General features: G+C 40.9%; 1 protein-coding gene across 1 annotated transcript in view; it reads left to right on the top strand.

Annotated features, from left to right (window-relative positions):
* Positions 1-17,704, top strand: part of PAG3 (pregnancy-associated glycoprotein 3) — a 928,325-nt gene that overhangs the window by 138,341 nt on the left and 772,280 nt on the right.

Here is a 17,704-nt window from a genome sequence, read left to right as displayed (position 1 = left end):
TTGGAGCCCCCCAAAATAAAGTCTGACATTGTTTACACTGTTTCCCCATCTATTTCCCATGAAGTGATGAGACTGGATGCCATGATCTTCGTTTTCTGAATGTTGAGCTTTAAGTCAAATTTTTCACTCTCCCCTTTACTTTCATCAAGAGGCTTTTTAGTTCCTTTTCACTTTCTGCAATAAGGGTGGTGTCATCTGCATATCTGAGGTGATTGATATTTCTCCCAGCAATCTTGATTCCAGCTTGTGTTTCTTCCAGTCCAGCATTTCTCATGATGTACTCTGCATAGAAGTTAAATAAGCAGGGTGACAATATACAGCCTTGACACACTACTTTTCCTACTTGGAAACAGTCTGTCGTTCCATGTCCAGTTCTAACTGTTGCTTCCTGACCTGCATACAGATTTCTCAAGAGGCGGGTCAGGTGGTCTGGTATTCCCATCTTTTTCAGAATTTTCTGCAGTTATTTTGATCCACACAGTCAAAGGCTTTGGCATAGTCAATAAAGCAGAAATAGATGTTTTCTGGAACTCTCTTGCTTTTTCCATGATCCAGCAGATGTTGGCAATTTGATCTCTGGTTCCTCTGCCTTTTCTAAAACCAGCATGAATATCAGGGAGTTCACGGTTCACGTATTTCTGAAGCCCAGCTTGGCGAATTTTGAGCATTACTTTACTAGCATGTGAGATGAGTGCAATTGAGCGGTAGTTGGAGCATTCTTTGGCATTGCCTTTCTTTGGGATTGGAATGAAAACTGACATTTTCCAGTCCTGTGGACACTGCTGATTTTTCCAATTTGCTGGCATATTGAGTGCCGCACTTTCACAGCATCATCTTTCAGGATTTGAAATAGCTCAACTGGAATTCCATCACCTCCACTAGCTTTGTTCGTAGTGATGCTTTCTAAGGCACACTTGACTTCACATTCCAATATGTCTGGCTCTAGATGAGTGATCACACCATCGTGATTATCCAGGTCATGAAGATATTTTTTGTACAGTTCTTCTGTGTATTCTTGCCACCTCTTCTTAATATCTTCTGCTTTTGTTAGGTCCAGACCATTTCTGTCCTTTATCGAGCCCATCTTTGCATGAAATGTTCCCTTGGCTTCTTAATCTTCTTGAAGAGTTTTCTAGTCTTCCCAGTTCTATTGTTTTCCTCTATTTCTTTGCATTGATCGCTGAAGAAGTTTTTCTTTTCTCTTCTTGGTATTCTTTGGAACTCTGCATTCAGATGCTTATATCTTTCCTTTTCTCCTTGTCTTTTCACTTCTCTTCTTTTCACAGCATTTTGTAAGGCCTCCTCAGACAGCCATTTTGCTTTTTTGCATTTCTTTTTCATGGGGATGGTATTGATCCTTGTCTCCTGTACAATGTCATGAACCTCATTCCATAGTTCATCAGGCACTCTAGCTATCAGATCTAGGCCATTAAATCTATTTCTCACTTCCACTGTATAATCATAGGGATTTGATTTAGGTCATACCTGAATGGTCTAGTGGTTTTCCCTGCTTTCTTCAATTTCAGTCTGAATTTGGCAATAAGGAGTTCATGATCTGAGCCACAGTCAGCTCCTGGTCTTGTTTTTGTTGACTGTATAGAGCCTCTCCATATTTGGCTGCATAGAATATAATCAATCTGATTTTGGTGTTGACCATCTGGTGATGTCCATGTGTAGAGTCTTCTCTTGTGTTGTTGGAAGAGGGTGTTTGCTATGACCAGTGCATTTTCTTGGCAAAACTCTATTAGTGTTTGCCCTGCTTCATTCCACATTCCAAGGCCAAATTTGCTTATTACTCCATGTGTTTCTTGACTTCCTACTTTTGCATGTGTGTCCCCTATAATGAAAAGGATATCTTTTTTGAATGTTAGTTCTACAAGGTCTTGTAGGTCTCCATAGAACCGTTCAACTTAAGCTTCTTCAGTGTTACTGGTTGGCGCATACACTTGGATTACTGTGATATTGAATGGTTTGCCTTGGAAATGAACAGAGATCATTCTGTCATTTTTGAGATTGCATCCAAGTACTGCATTTAGGACTATTTTGTTGACCATGATGGCTACTCCATTTCTTCTGAGGGATTCCTGCCCACAGTAGTAGATATAATGGTCATCGGAGTTAAATTCACCCATTCCAGTCCATTTTAGTTCACTGATTCCTAGAATGTCGGCGCTCACCCTTGCCATCTCCTGTTTGACCACTTCCAATTTGCCTTGATTCATGGACTTGACATTCCAGGTTCCTATGCAATATTGCTCTTACAGCATCGGACCTTGCTTCTATCACCAGTCACATCCACAGCTGGGTATTGTTTTTGTTTTGGCTCCATCCCTTCATTCTTTCTGGAATTATTTCTCTACTGACCTCCAGTAGCATATTGGTCACCTACAGACCTGGGGAGTACCTCTTTCAGTATCCTATCATTTTGCCTTTTCATACTGTTCATGGGGTTCTCAAGACAAGGATACTGAAGTGGTTTGCCACTCCCTTCTCCAGTGGACCACATTCTGTCAGACCTCTCCACCATGTCCCACCCATCTTGGGTTGCCCCACAGGAATGGCTTAGTTTCATTGAGTTAGACAAGGCTGTGGTCCTAGTGTGATTAGATTGGCTAGTTTTCTGTGAGTATGGTTACAGTGTGTCTGCCCTCTGATGCCCTCTTGCAACACCTCCCATCTTACTTGGGTTTCTCTTACCTTGGGCGTGGAGTATCTCTTCACGGCTGCTCCAGCAAAGCATAGCCACTGCTCCTTACCTTGGATGAGGGGTATCTCCTCCCATCACCCTTCCTGACCTTCAATGTGGGATGGCTCCTCTTGGCCCTCCTGCACTCGCACTGCCACCACTCCTTGGGCGTGTGGTTGCTCCTCCCAGTCACCACCCTGGCCTCGGATGTGGGGTAGCTCCTCTCAGCAATTCCTGCACCATCACAGCCTGGCACTCTAGGCCACTGCCCCTGATCTCGGATGTGGGGTAGCTCTCGGCCACAGGAAATTAACAATAATTTAACAATAATTATGGGAGGTTTTAATATCCCACTTACACCTATGGATAGATCAACTAAACAGGTAAATAACAAGGAAACACAAACTTTAAATGATACAGTAGACCAGTTAAACTTAATTGATATCTATTGGACATTTCACCCCAAAACAATAAATTTCAGGTTTTTCGCAGGTGCACATGGAAACTTCTCCAGGACAGACCACATCCTGGGGCATAAATCTGGCCATGGTAAATTCAAAATAACTGAAATAATTCCAATCATCTTTTCTGGCCACAATGAAGTAAGATTAAATGTCAATTACATAAAAAAAAAACTATGAAAAATTCCAACATATGGAGGCTGATCAACATGCTACTGAATAACTAACAATCCACAGAAGAAATAAAAAAAAGAAATCAAAATATGCATAGAAATGAATAAAAATGAAAACACAACAAGTTCAAAACTATGGGATGCTGTAAAAGCAGTGTTAAGGGGAAGGTTCATAGCAATACAGTCTTACCTCAAGAAAGAAGAAAAAGTCAAATAAATAACCTAACACTTCAACTAAAGCAACTAGAAAATGAAGAAATGAAGAACCCCAGGGTTAGTAGAAGGAAAGAAATCTTCAACATTTGTGCAGAAATAAATGCAAAAGAAAGAAAAGAGATAATAGACAAAATCAATAAAGACAAAAGCTGGTTCATTGAAAGGATAAATAAAATTGACAATCCATTATCCAAAGTCATCAAGAAAGAAAGAGAGAAGAATCAAGTCAACAAAATTTGAAATGAAAGTGGAGAGTTCACAAAAAACAACACAGAAATATACAGGATCATAAGAGACTACTGTCAGTAACTATGTGCCAGAAAAATGGACAACTGGGACAAATTCACTTGAAGAAATTCAAGAAACAGACAAATTCTTAGAAAAATAAACTTTCCAAAACTGAACCAGGAAGATATAGAAAATCTTAACAGACCCATCACAAGCACAGAAATTGAATCCATAACCAGAAATCTTCTACCAAACAAAAGCCCAGGAGCAGAAGGCTTCACAGCTGAATTCTACCAAAAATTTAGAGAAGAGCTAAAACTTGTCCTACTCAAACTCTTCCAGAAAATTGCAGACAAAGACAAACTGCCAAACTCATTCTATGTGGCAACCATCACCCTAATACCAAAACCAGACAAAGATGTCACATATAGGCCAATATCACTGATGAACATAGACGCAAAAATCCTTAACAAAATTCTAGCAAACAGAATCCAAAAACATGTTAAAAAGATCATACATCCTGAGCAAGTGGGCTTTATCTGAGGGATGCAAGGATTCTTCAATACCCATAAATCAATCAACATAATACACCACATTAAAACATTGAAAGATAAGAACCATATGATTCACTCAACTGATGCAGGTAAAGCCTTTTAAAATTTCAACATCAATTTATGATAAATTCCTCCAGAAGAGCAGGAATAGAAGGAACATACCACAACATAATAAAAGTTATATATGACAAACCCACAGCAAACATTATTCTCAATGGTGAAAAATTGAAAGCATTTGCCCTAAAGTCAGGAATAAGACAAGGATGTCCACTCTCACCATTACTATTCTACATAGTTTTGGAAGATTTGGCCATAGCAATCAGAGCAGAAAAAGAAATAAAAGCAATCCAGACTCGAAAAGAAGTAAAATTCTCAATGTTTGCAGATGACATTATCTTCTACATAGAAAACCCTAAAGACTCAACCAAAAAAAATTACTAGAGCTAATCAATGAATATAGTAAACTTGCAGGATATAAATCAACTCAAAGAAATCCCTTTCATTCCTATACACTAATAATGAGAAAATAGAAAAGAAATTAAGGCAACAATTCAATTCACCATTGCAATGAAAAAAAAAAAAACATAGGAATATATCTACCTAAAAAAAACAAAAGACTTATATATAGAAAACTATAAAACACTGGTGAAAGACATCAAAGAGGACACTAATAGATGGGGAAATATACCATGTTCATGGATCAGAAGAATCAATATAGTGAAAATGAGTATAATACTCAAAGCAATCTATAGATTCAATGTAATCCCTAGCAAGCTACCAATGGTATTTTTCACAGACCTAGAAAAAATAATTTCACAATTGGTATGGAAATAAAACAAAAACAAACAAACAAACAAACAACAACAACAACAACAAAAAACCTCGAATAGCCAAAGCAATCTTGAGAAAGAAGAATGGAACTGGAAGAATCAACCTGCCTGACTTCAGGGCCTACTACAAAGCTGTAGTCATCAAAAAAGTATGGTACTGGCACAAAGACGGAAATGTAGATCAGTGAAACAAAATAGAATGCCCAGAGATGAACCCATGCACCTATGGACACCTTATCTTTGAAAAAGGAGAAAAAATACACAATGAAGAAAAGACAATTCTTTAACAGTGTTTCTGGGAAAATTGGTCAACCATTTGTAAAAGAATGAGACTAGAATGCTTTCTAACATCATACACAAAAATAAAACTCAAAATTAATTGGATATCTGCACAACACCAGAAACTATAAAATTCCGAGAGGAAAACATAGGGAAAACTCTCTCCAACATATATCACAGCAGGATCCTCTATTACCCAACACCTAGAGTATGGGAAATAAAAGCAAAAAGAGACAAATGGGACCTAATTAAACTTAAAAACTTTTACACAATCAGTTCAGTTCAGTTCAGTCACTCAGTCATGTCTGACTTTTCGCGACTCCATGAAGTGCAGCACACCAAGCCTCCCTGTCCGTCATCATCTCCTGGAGTTCACTCAGACTCACGTCCATCGAGCCAGTGATGCCATCCAGCCATCTCATCCTCTGTCGTCCCCTTCTCCTCCTGCTCCCAATCCCTCCCAGCATCAGAGTCTTTTCCAAAGAGTCAACTCTTCGCATGAGGTGGCCAAAGTATTGGAGTTTCAGCTTTAGTATTATTCCTTCCAAAGATATCCCAGGGCTGATCTCCTTCAGAATGGACTAGCTGTATCTCCTTGCAGTCCAAGGAACTCTCAAGAGTCTTCTCCAACAACACAGTTCAAAACCATAAATTCTTCGGTGCTCAGCCTTCTTCACAATCCAACTCTCACATCCATACATGACCAAAGGAAAAACCATAGCCTTGATTAGACGGACCTTAGTGGGCAAAGTAATGTCTCTGCTTTTGAATATGCTATCTAGGTTGCTGATAACTTTTCTTCCAAGGAGTAAGTGTCTTTTAATTTCATGGCTGCAATCACCATCTGCAGTGATTTTGGAGCCCCCCAAAACAAAGTCTGACACTGTTTCCCCTGTTTCCCCTTCTATTTCCCATGAAGTGATGGGACCGGATGCCAAGATCTTTGTTTTGTGAATGTTGAGCTTTAAGCCAAATTTTCTCTCTCCTCTTTCACTTTCATAAAGAGGATTTTTAGTTCCTCTTCACTTTCTGTCATAAGGGTGGTGTCATCTGCATATCTGAGGTGATTGATATTTCTCCCAGCAATCTTGATTCCAGCTTGCGTTTCTTCCAGTCCAGAGTTTTTCATGATGCACTCTGCATAGAAGTTAAATAAGCAGGGTGACAATACACAGCCTTGACACACTACTTTTCCTATTTGGAACCAGTCTGTTATTCCATGTCCAGTTCTAACTGTTGCTTCCTGACCTGCATGCAGATTTCTCAAGAGGCAGGTTAGGTGATCCGGTATTCCCTTCTCTTTCAGAATTTTCTACAGTTTATTGTGATTCACACAGTCAAAGGCTTTGGCATAGTCAATAAAGCAGAAATAGATGTTTTTCTGGAACTCTCTTGCTTTTTCCATGATCCAGAGGATGTTGGCAATTTGATCTCTGGTTGTTCTGCATTTTCTAAAACCAGCTTGAATATCAGGGAATTCACGGTTTATGTATTTCTGAAGCCTGGCTTGGAGAATTTTGAGCACTAATTTACTAGCATGTGAGATGAGTGCAATTGTGTGGTAGTTTGAGCATTCTTTGGCATTGCCCTTTTTTTGGATTGGAATGAAAACTGACCTTTTCCTGTCCTGTGGACACTGCTGATTTTTCCATATTTGCTGGCATATTTAGTGCAGCACTTTCACAGCATCATCTTTCAGGATTTGAAATCGCTCAACTGGAATTCCATCACTTCCACTAACTTTGTTCGCAGTGATGCTTTCTAAGGCACACTTGACTTCACATTCCAGGATGTCTGGGTCTAGGTTTGATCACACCATCTTGATTATCTGAGTCGTGAAGATCTTTTTTACAGTTCTTTTGTGTATTCTTGCGACCTCTTCTTAATATCTTCTGCTTCTGTTAGGTCCAGACCATTTCTGTCCTTTATGGAGCCCATCTTTGCATGAAATGTTCCCTTGGTAACTCTAATTTTCTTGAAGAGATCTCTAGTCTTTCCTATTCTGTTGTGTTCCTCTATTTCTTTGCATTGATTGCTGAAGAAGACTTTCTTATTTCTTCTTGCTCTTCTCTGGAACTCTGCACTCAGATGCTTATATCTTTCCTTTTCTGCTTGGCTTTTCACTTCTCTTCTTTTTACAGGTATTTCTAAGGCCTCCCCAGACAGCCATTTTGCTTTTTTGCATAACTTTTCCATGGGGATGGTCTTGATCCCTGTCTCCTGTACAATGTCATGAACCTCATTCCATAGTTCATCAGGCACTCTATCTATCAGATCTAGGCCATTAAATCTATTTCTCACTTCCACTGTATAATCATAAGGGATTTGATTTTGGTCATACTTGAATGGTGGAGCAGTTTTCCCTACTTTCTACAATTTAAGTCTGTATTTGGTAATAAAGAGTTCATGATCTGAGCCACAGTCAGCTCCTGGTCTTGTTTTTGTTGACTGTATAGAGCCTTTCCATATTTGGCTGCATAGAATATAATCAATCTGATTTTGGTGTTGACCATCTGGTGATGTCCATGTGTAGAGTCTTCTCTTGTGTTGTTGGAAGAGGGTGTTTGCTATGACCAGTGCATTTTCTTGGCAAAACTCTATTAGTGTTTGCCCTGCTTCATTCCACATTCCGAGGCCACATTTCCCTATTACTCCATGAGTTTCTTGACTTCCTACTTTTGCATGCCAGTCCCCTATAATGAAAAGGACAGGTTTTTTGAGTGTTAGTTCTACAAGGTCTTGTAGGTCTTCATGGAACCATTCAAATTAAGCTTCTTCAGCATTACTGTTTGGGGCATAGACTAGGATTATGGTGATGGTGAATGTTTTGCCTCGGAAATGAACAGAGATCATTCTGTCGTTTTGGAGATTGCATCCAAGTACTGCATTTAGGACTATTTTGTTGATCATGATGGCTACTCCATTTCTTCTGAGGGATTCCTGCCCACAGTAGATATAATGGTCATCGGAGTTAAATTCACCCATTCCAGTCCATTTTAGTTCGCTGATTCCTAGAATGTCAACGCTCACTCTTGCCATCTCCTGTTTGACCACTTCCAATTTGCCTTAATTCATGGACCTGACATTCCAGGTTTCTATGCAATATTGCTCTTTACAGCATCAGACCTTGCTTCTATCACCAGTCACATCCACAGCTGGGTATTGTTTTTGCTTTGGTTTCATCCCTTCATTCTTTCTGGAGTTATCTCTCCACTGATCTCCAGTAGCAAATTGGTCACCTACAGACCTGGGGAGTTCCTCTTTCAGTATCCTATTATTTTGCCTTTTCATACTGTTCATGGGGTTCTCAAGGTAAGAATACTGAAGTGGTTTGCCATTCCCTTGTTCAGTGGACCACATTCTGTCAGACCTCTCCACCATGTCCCACCCATCTTGGGTTGCCCCACAGGAATGGCTTAGTTTCATTGAGTTAGACAAGGCTGTGGTCCTAGTGTGATTAGATAGGCTAGTTTTCTGTGAGTATGGTTACAGTGTGTCTGCCCTCTGATGCCCTTTTGCAACACCTACCATCTTACTTGGGTTTCTCTTACTTTGGGCCTGGAGTATCTCTTCATGGCTGCTCATTCAAAGTGCAGCCACTGCTCCTTACCTTGGATGAAGGGTATCTCCTCATTGCTACCCTTCCTTACCTTCAACGTGAAAGGAAACTATAAGGTGAAAAAACAGCCTTCAGATTGGGAGAAAATAATAGCAAATTAAGCAATGGAAAAAGAATTAATCTCAAAAATATGCAAGCATCACATGCAGCTCAATTCCAGAAAAATAAATGACCGGATTAAAAAATGGGCCTAAGAACTAAACAGACATTTCTCCAAAAAAGATATACAGATGGCTAACAAACACATGAAAAGTTCCTCAACATCGCTCACAATCAGAGAAATGCAAATCAGAACCAAAATGATGTACCATTTCACGCCAGTAAGAATGGCTGGTATCCAAAAGTCTACAAGCTGTAAATGCTGGAGATGGTGTGGAGAAAACAGAACCCTCTTACACTGTTGGTGGGAATGCACACTAGTACAGCCACTCTGGAGAACAGTGTGGAGATTCCTAAAAAACCTGGAACTTGAACTGCCATATGACCCAGCAATCCCACAGCTGGGCATACACACTGAGGAAACCAGAATTGAAAGAGACACGTGTACCCCAATGTTCATCGCAGCACTGTTTATAAGAGCCAGGACATGTAAGCAACCTAGATGTCCATCAGCAGATGAATCAATAAGAAAGCCATGGTACATATACACAATGAAATATTACTCAGTCATTAAAAAGAATACATTTGAATTAGTTCTAATGAGGTAGGTGAAACTGCAGCTTATTGCACAGAGTGAAGTAAACCAGAAAGAAAAACACCAATAGAGTATACTAAAACATATATATGGAATTTAGAAAGATGGTAACACTCCACAGAAGAAAAGTTATGACCAACCTAGATAGCACATTCAAAAGCAGAGACATTACCATGCCGACTAAGGTCCATCTAGTCAAGGCTATAGTTTTTTTCCTGTGGTCATATATGGATGTGAGAGTTGGACTGTGAAGAAGTCTGAGCACCGAAGAATTGATGCTTTTGAACTGTGTTGTTGGAGAAGACTCTTGAGAGTCCCTTGGACTGCAAGGAGATCCCACCAGTCCATTCTGCAGGAGACCAGCCCTAGAATTTCTTTGGAAGGAATGATGCTAAAGCTGAAACTTCAGTACTTTGGCCACCTCATGAAGAGAGTTGACTCATTGGAAAAGAGTCTGATGGCTGAGAGGGATTGGGGGCAGGTGGAGAAGGGGACGACAGAGGATGAGATGGCTGGATGGCATCACTGACTCGATGGACGTGAGTCTGAGTGAACTCCAGCAGTTGGTGATGGACAGGGAGGCCTGGCATGCTGCGATTCATGGGGTCGCAAATAGTCGGACAGGACTGAGTGACTGAACTGAACTGAACTGAATGATAACCCTATATGCAAGACAGCAAAAGAGACACAGATGTATAGAACAGTCTTTTGGACCCTGTGGCAGAGAGCGATGGTGGAATGATTTCTCAGAATGACATTGAAACATGTATATTATCATATGTGAAATGGATCTCCAGTCCAGGTTTGATGAATGAGACAGGGTGCCTGGCGATGGTGTACTGGGATGACCCAGAGGGAAGTGATAGGGAGGGGGGTGGGAGGGCAGTTAAGCATGGAAAACTCATGTACACCTGTGGCAGGTTCTTGTCAATGTATTTCTCCACCAACAAAGGTCAGTCTAGTCAAGGCTATGGTTTCTCCAATGGTTATGTATGGGTGTGAGAGTTGGACAGTGAAGAAGGCTGAGCACCGAAGAATTGATGCTTTTGAACTGTGGTGCTGGAAAAGACTTTTGAGAGTCCCTTGTACTGCAATGAAATCCAACCAGCCCATTCTTAAGGAGATCAGCTCTGAGATTTCTTTGGAAGGAATGATGCTAATCCTGAAACTCCAGTACTTTGGCCACCTCATGCGAAAAGTTGACTCATTGGAAAAGACTCTGATGTTGGGAGGGATTGAGGGCAGGAGGAGAAGGGGGATGGCAGAGGATGAGATGGCTGGATGTCATCACTGACTTGATGGACGTGAGTCTGAGTGAACTCCGGGAGTTGGTGATGGACAGGGAGGCCTGGCCTGTTGCAATTCATTCGGTCTAAAGAGTTGGACACGACTAAGTGACTGAACTGAACTCATGGCAAAAGAACTAACATATTGTAAAGTAACTAGCCTCCAACTAAAGTAAATAAAGTTGTGTTTAAAAATATTCTCATAGAGAAATCAGTGAGGAGTCAGGGGAAGCAGGACATGAAAAAGGATGAGCCAGTCTGAGTCTGATATCATGCAAGTAGTAAAGAGCGAAGCTACAACCTGTTTTCATAGGGAACTTGGGACATAAGTTGTGCCTCAAATGTCCCCCAACCCAAGACTAGGGAGCTGGGATTTCACTCTCCCACTAGCACCTCCCTCTCATCCTTCAACTAATAATGAACTGGTGTCTCAGAGCCTTTGTATTAGATCCTCCAAAGACAAATCAAAGGTGACACTAGAAGCAAAAAGACACCAAAACTCAGGAAAGTGCAACCTCAGAAAATGTCTCGATTTCTGCACCCACTCTGCCATCTCCAGCATCATATCTGGAATCCTGTGAGTTTAGAGAACTCCATGAGTTTCTAGACATAAGCATTTTTCACAATTCAGCTTTTAATTTATATAGGAGTATAGTTAATTTACAGTATTGTATTAATATTAGTTGTATGGTAAATAAATTCCCTTATATATACACATGTATCCATTGTTTCTTAGATTCTTTTCCCATACAGGACATTACAGACTATTGAGCATAATTCCTGTGTTTTGCAGTAGGTCTTTTTCAATTATCTACTAAATAAATTAGTATACATATATTCATCTCAAACTCTCAATTTATCCCTCTCCCACCTTTCCACTTTGGTAACTATAATTATTGTTCTGATGGAGGGAAGTGTCTATAGGAACTTTTTGGATCAGGATCTGTGCTTGTGAGAGGGCAGTGGACAGGGAAAGCAAGCCTGAGAGAGACACATTTGAGATGATGGTAAATTTTGAGAAGGACCTGGCCATGATAATGCTGGGAGAAAATCATTGTAGATGTGGGAAGTAGCCCCTGCTAAGGACCAAGGTAACCAAGCTTAATAAGTGGCTATCCTTCCACTGCCAACCTTTATTCCATGCTTGGGACTTGGCCTACACATCAGCCACCATGAACTCATCCCATGCTTCATTTGTGAGTTAGCAGAAATGAGGCATGTCAGCCTTCCCATGAAGGGAGAACCTGGGGCTATCATGAGGCTGATTATGCTCTGAACTCAGGGAAGTGTCCACAAACTGCTTATCACCAGGAGAATCAGGTGCCAGAGCACCACCAATGCCTCTATTTCCATGTACTTGTTCTCAGGAGTAGAAACACCAAGGAAATGATAGAGCAAAGAAACAACTGACTCTTGTTTCATCTTGCCCCATGTGATTCCCATGGCCCTTTGACCACACTGCTCTCTGCCCCAAAATTCTTTCCTCCATTCCTTCTTCAAAGGTGGCTTGTGAATAACGTCAGCACCAGACTTTGAAGCCTGGTGGATGGAAACTCAACTCACAATCAGCTGGGACCCAGAGATGTCCAGCCTTGTCCTGTGTTTCTGTCCTTTTTCTCCAACCAGATTCATAAAGCAAAGTCCTGAAAAAACATAAGTGTGAATGCAACCCTCTCAAGGACTTTGAATCTCCAAGGTCTACTTTGAGCATAAAAGTGGGAACACATCCGTTTCATCTGGGCTAGTCTCAGACACCAGCATCATTTAGCCAGGGATTCCCTGAGGAAACATAAGACACTTATCTATGTTACCTGAAGGCTGAGAAAGGAATGCTTCTCTCTTGAGTGCGGGTACATGTTATACAGTCGCCCAAGGTCTGTGTTGTATGAATGAGGAGCGGGAACTCTTTGAATTCTGAGTTGAGAGTGAAACATTCACAACCTGGAGGACAGCCTCCTGGGGGCACTAAAGCTGGGGCTGCCCAACTGTGCCTGGAACCGCAAAGAAACATCCCTGAATATTGCTTTCCTGTTGCTACATGGAGGCAGGTCTACTGATAAAATCAGAACCCGACTTGAGGGGCAAAGGGAATGGAACTTCCACTCTGGTGCTTGCAGAAATCTGAGAGCTATCCAGCAGTGGATGCATCTGAGCATTCTCTCATCTTTCCCTTCCTGGAAGTCTCCTAGCCTAGGGGCCAAAGTTCCTGGGTCCCAAGTCTTCACTAACTTACCTGCAGCCTTAAGGTGAATCATACACCCCAGGGTTTAGTTTCCCATCTCTTGGATGAGGGAGACTGGACTTGCTCCAGAATACTTGTTCCATACTGAAGCTCAGAGACAATCAGTGGACAAGTGGCTCAGAGGTGGGTGTTGGTGAGGATGCTGAGGCTGCCTCTGGTGGGCAGGGGCCTGTAACTGTCTGGTGATGTTCATGAGTTCTTGCCTCAGGACTGGGAGACCACTTGGCACACAGTGGCTGTGACACCGAGGACATTAGAGGCCTTGCCCCCTGGAACTTACCATCATTTGGGTTATGTGGGATGAGGTCAGGTAGATATAAGTCAGAAGTTACCAATGGGGAAGCTTGTAGAATCCTCAGCAGAACCCAAATTAGATAACAAATCATCTCTCTTAAAAAACACTGGGAACAAGATATGCCAGGACTCTTAGACAAATTTTGTTATATTTTATATACTATTTAAAGTAGGTCATCTTTTGGATGACCTGACATTTTCTCTCTGGCTTGGGATGATACCCACCGTTAGAATGGAATCCAAGGTCTCCTGGGGCAGACTGTCCCTCTCCCTGTGACTCATTAGCAGTGAGTACAGCTCTAGCCCCCCCACATCTAGAGCAGAAATTAAAGCAGGAAGGATGTGACCTCCAAGTTTAACAGCAAGATTCAGGTAGGTCTGGCCCTCAGGTAGGCATTATTCTTTTCCCAGAGCTTCTTGCTTCCCTCCTGGGTCCTGTGCAAGCTGCCCACCTCCTGGTTACTGGGTTGTGAATTCCTCCTCCCTTCTCTTGCAAATATCCATGCAGTCTCACATGTGGCTTCCTCTCTACCCAGGCCCTATCCTTCACCTGTGGATGGCAATAAAGAAGGGAAAAACAAGGAGGAATCTGCCCAGATCATTCTTTATAAAAATGTCTGCATTCCTTCTCCTTCCAGACCCTGTCCTGAATCATGTAGATCTCTGACTAGATGACTCAGTAGCTTAACAGGGGAGTAGAGATGCAGATAGGGTTGGAGGTAATGTTGTCAGGTGTGTTGGGGGATGGTTTTCAGATGACAAGAGAAGAGTTAGAGTAAGGAGCATGTGGTTTTCAAAACAGTCACTCATTAGGGACTTGCCTAAATCTGCTATCTTGGGCCCCTCAGGGTATCACTAAGACAGAAACTTCATTCTTTAAACTTCTTACTACAAAACGATCTCAAACATAACAAATATAAGAAAGAAGAGGGTCATGAACCCTATATTTCATCATTCAGCATCAATAACTACAAAACTAACCTCTTAGTCCCAAAGGTTTTCATAGACTGCAGACTGTGCAATATCAAAGTGGTGGACAAATTGAGTTGCTGGTGAAGATATTCTTGACTTATATCAGGTCTTTCTCTTCTTGCTATGTTCTCACATGTGGTGGGGAAAGGGAAGGAGGAAGAGGGAGAAAAAGAGAGAAAAAGAGGGAGAGGATAATCCCATTACGAGTGACCACCATCAAAACCCCGTGTCAACTTGCGTACCTTCAACAGCCCTACTTCCTAATACCATCACATTGGGAGTCAAGGGTGGACACAGTTCAATCCATATCAGCTATGCAGTTCTGTTTTTAAATCAAGACAGACCGTCATTTCATACTCTTTTACTCCTTATTCATTTTTCATGGAGTGTTTTGGGACAAGGTGAACATTTCACAAAATTTACATAATGAGGATTTGGGATAAAATGACAGGATGTGAAAAAAAAATTAGTTTGTTCCCAATAAAATTAACATCTAATATCCAGTCCATGTACAAATTTCCCTGATTGTCAAAAAGCAGTTTTCATAGTTTATTGAAAGAATGTAGTCATATGTTGCACTTAGTTGTTCTCCTTTAAGACTAAATAGCTGTTCTCTCAATTTTAACGCCATTTATTTGTTCAGAAACTGGGCGGAAGCAGGGTGCTTTGTCTTACACATTGTCCCACTATTGGGTTTAGAGCAGGAGTCCACAATACCAGCACAGGGGATCAGGACCAGTACCAGTCCTTGGTCTATTAGGAACCAGACCTCCACAGCACTAGATGAGCCACATGCCAGTGAGTGAGGCCTCATCTGTATTATAGCTCCTCTACATCACTCTCATCACCCTTAGAAGGGACAGTCTAGCTTGTTTTTCTGGAAATATTTGTAGTTACATAACCCATGCTTAACAGAAACAAAAATAGCATAAATATTGATGATTATTTTCCTTTCTCAGTGCTCAGAATGATGAGTTGCCCTAGCAATCTATCACAGTTAACATTGAATATTTAAAAACTAAGATCATGGGATCCAGCCCCATCCTTCATGGCAAATAGAAGGGGAAAATGTGGAAGCAGTGACAGATTTCTTCATCTGAGCCTCTAAAACCACTGTGGATGGTGCCTGCAGCCACGAAATCAGAGGACGTTTGCTTCTTGGCAGGAAAGCTATGAGAAACATAAACAGTGTGTTGGGAAGCAGAAACATCACTCTGCCCAACAAATTGGTAGATGTTTGGCCCTTTCATTTGGGTTCCTAGACTTTCTGTCCAGTCTCCATTGGGCTTCGAAGTGCCTTAACTTTCTGGTCCTTCACGATTCCCAGGATTATTTTATGCATTTCTTTACCCAGTCCTGAAATCAGCCTTCTCTTTAAGAATCCATGAATCATCTGATGGGAAAAGGAATTTAGAAGCTGGATGTTAGACTTCAGAATAGTCACTATTACCAAGCTGTCATTGCTTGTAGGCTTTACATTGGTCAGAGTAGGAAGCACACATTTTCCTTAAAATATAAATATATATATATATATATATATAATTAGTTGGTAAAAACTTATGCTTTCAGTTCAAGATTTAAGACAGCAAGGTTTGAATTAAACTTCTTTATGTTATGTGTGAATCTCTTCTAACCACTGAAAAGATTACTTCAGAACATTAGTATTAATTATTGTCTTGCTTTTACCTGTTAACATACATATGATTATGTCACAATAACAGAAGCAATATGAGGAACAATAAGTTGTTGAAAATATTTTCAGATTTCTTTCCTGTTTTTCTTTTGATTTCTTTGGTTTTGTTTTGGATGGGCAGTATTTTTGTTTTTTGTTAGAAGATATTCCACTCTGAATGTAATCCTAATTCTGAATTTTAAAGCCACTTCAGTAATGTGTTGTTAGGCACAGCTAGTCACCAACTTGATGCAATTAGATTTAACAGTCTTTGCTCTCAATTTGTGCAGTTCAGTTCAGTCCTTCAGTTGTGTCCGTCTCTTTGCAACGACATTGACTGCATCATGCCAGGCTTCCTCCTGGAGCTTACTCATGCTCATGTCCATCGACTTGGTGATGCCATCCAACCATCTCATCCTGTCTTCCCCTTCTCTTCCTGCCTTCAATCTTTCCTAATATCAGGGTCTTTTCCAATGAGTCAGTTTTTCCCATCAGGTGGGCAAATAATTGGAGCTTCAACTTCAGCATGAGTTTTCCCAGTGAATATTCAGGACTGATTTTTTTTTTTTTTAGGATGGACTGGTTTGATCTCCTTAGTCCAAGGGACTCTCAAGAGTCTTCTCCAACACCATAGTTCAAAGGGCATGTGTGTGTGTCATTTGTCAGTGACGTCATATTCCCCCTGTGTATATTTAACCACCAAAACTGAATTTAAATGATATGCAAAAATGCGTGTTAAGACACAGTGCCCCATCTACACACATCTGGTGACTAGGACAGGCTCCTGTTGTATTCAAGGGACAGTCATGGATAGATCTCATGCAAGAATAAGCCCTGGGAGTCCTGGATGAGTCTTTAAATATGATTGTCTTTACTTTGGTTGCCACAGTTGTTTTGTCTTCTTTGACTGGGAAGACATTTCAAAAAAATTTTTTTTGTATGGTTTGTTTGGCAGACAAAATTTTTCACAGCATAGACCCTATGGGGAAACTATATCAAAATATATCCATTTATCTTCAGCAGTTAAATTCGTTGGTTTGTATGTCCCCAGTGATATTTCTTTATAAATAGAAAGGAAACACACATGTTCAGTATGCCTACAGTCTCTAACTCAACCAACATGAATTAAATTCCTCTCTGTGCCCACTCCACTCCCAACTATAGATGAGAAATAAAAACCTGCAGAGATTGAAGGCTGATCCCAGCACATTGTTGTGGAGATTTAATTCCCACTGATTTTTTTTAGAAAAAAAATTATTTGCTAATATTAAAATCGGTACATTGTACATAAGTATCCAGCTTCTGACTTTTCTTGAAAACATGGCCAACTTGCCTGCTTTCCAGCATGGTTGAAGTGTAGGAAAGGCTGCTCCCAGTGCTGTGGTTGGAGGGTCCTGTGCTGCCCAGCTTCCAACATGGCAACCTAGTCCTAGTATCATTTCTCTTGCCTCCTGGGGCCATGAGTTTGTGAGAATAAACTGTTAGCTATCTTAAGATA

The sequence above is a fragment of the Ovis aries genome, unplaced genomic scaffold (genome assembly GCF_016772045.2).
Source record: "Ovis aries strain OAR_USU_Benz2616 breed Rambouillet unplaced genomic scaffold, ARS-UI_Ramb_v3.0 scaffold_87, whole genome shotgun sequence".
In the NCBI taxonomy this organism is placed as follows: Eukaryota; Metazoa; Chordata; class Mammalia; order Artiodactyla; family Bovidae; genus Ovis; species Ovis aries.
The sequence above is the reverse complement of the archived record's forward strand: the minus strand, read 5'-3'. Positions and strand labels throughout refer to the sequence as shown.